Source organism: Magnolia sinica, chromosome 7 (genome assembly GCF_029962835.1).
Source record: "Magnolia sinica isolate HGM2019 chromosome 7, MsV1, whole genome shotgun sequence".
NCBI lineage: Eukaryota > Viridiplantae > Streptophyta > Magnoliopsida > Magnoliales > Magnoliaceae > Magnolia > Magnolia sinica.
Genome location: NC_080579.1, coordinates 639,827 through 641,881, shown reverse-complemented (window position 1 = coordinate 641,881; position 2,055 = coordinate 639,827).

Below are 2,055 nucleotides of genomic sequence, written 5' to 3'. Positions count from 1 at the left end.
TGACGGTTTGAATACCATAAGTGATAATATGTGGTCACATTAGGGTGAATTTGGATTTGTTTATTATTGTACATTATTTTAGTGTCGGTCGACCTGATTATTGGATTAGCCTGATTTCTTCACTAGGCAGACAATAAGATGTATGAACTTTCATATGCAGGTTGATGTCATCCACACACCACGCGGGTCTGTAAGGCCGTTACCACTTGACACCTGCACCTGAAAAGATATCTGCAAATTAAGATTGTGGGCAGGCTCTGGGTTGGTCTCAGCCCGATTTTGAACTAGTTTTGCTGTGCCTTTCAAAATTCTGATTGTTTTCAGGTCCTAGCCCAGTCCCATTAACAACTCAGGGAGTATTTCCCCAATCAGATGGGAATGTCCACATCAATCACAACCTACCACAGATTATTATCCAGCAACCGCAAACAACATGCAACATCTGAGCCGTTAAAAATGGTAGACCCCACAGAATCCATACTGTTGCATTCATCACTACCTCAACTATACCCACCTGGCTAGTGGATATGATTTCATTGAGCTCCTGGCTCACCAAAGTTGGGCCCCACGGCCTTGATGTCTGTAAGAAATCCACCCCAACCAACAGTTTTGCCCAGATCAGTTTGGGGTATGCGCCCGGGCATTTTCAAATTTAGGTGGGTCCACTGCAGGTGTGGCAGTGAAGATGATGCCACTGCTGAAATATTGTTAGGGCCCTTTGTATTGTTTAGGGCGTGTTTGGGCGGTGGGATTAGAAGGGATTAGGTGGGATGGGATTCATTCCACTCCATGTTTGGGAAGAATGGAAAAGCTTGGAATTAGATGAGATGGAATTGCATTGGGTCCTGTGCCAATTTCACTCAATGTTACCAAGTTGTGTAGGTCCCACCATGATGTGTGGGCTATATCCACACCGTCCACCCATTTTTCGAGATTATTTTAAAGCATGGCCAAAAAATCAAGTAAATCTAAAGCTCAAAGTGGACCCTACCATAGAAAGCAAGGGGGATTGAATACTTACCATTAAAAACTTCTTTAAAGCCACATAAGTTTTGGATCTACCTCATTTTTAGGCCCATGCCATAAAATGAGGTTTCAAAACCAAACAAATGAAAGGTTTAGATATAACACGTGTTATTCTAAATAATTTCAAATGATGGTGGGTATATCCATTCAATGTACCAATATATTACCAACAAAGCATGGCATTAATCTTATCGCATGGCAACAGGGAACAATCCCTGCCACGGGTAATAATTACGTTTTTTGAATCCCATCCCACCTAATCTCTTCTAATCCCACTGCCCAAACACGCCCTTAGTTTCCACCCAACGTAATGCAGGGCTTGCTGTGATGTTTATATGCCATCCACACCGTTCATCAGGCCATTTCTAGTGGGGGATCTGAAACGACAAATATCAGCTCGATCCAATACTTTTCTCTGGCCAACACATACTCAATTAAAATTGAGCCATTCACTATATGTGTGTGTGTGTGTCTACGTGTTCAAATTGAAGCCCAACAACTTGATCAACATTATGTAATGGGTGATAGGATGCACCTTGTGAAAGGGTTGGATGAGCAGATAGTCACCACGGTGCTCCCAGGGGATAACTACTCTGAATGTACAGAGTTTATCTGGATTTGTCAAGGAGATACCTCAAATTCATGTGGAAAAATAAGAAAATAAAAAATCCATGTGGGAAAATAAGAAAATAAAAATAAATTCTAGAAATGTAAAATTTTAACATACTTTGAATAGTGATATCAAACCTAGGAAGAAGTTTTAGAATCAAACTCTAACTAAAACTCTCTAATATTCAGGACTTGCTAAAAATTGTAAACTTAAAACTCTCTAATACTCAGGACTTGCTATAAATTGTAAACTTAACTATTTTTAGACTGTCATGATTCCTATTAGATTTTATTGTTTTTGGCTAAAATTTCCTTACTATAAATGTACACTCCAATCACTTGTAATAATTATACGTAGTTTTTCTTAATTTAAAAATAAAATCTATTTTTTATATCAATTTTTATGAAATAATAATAATT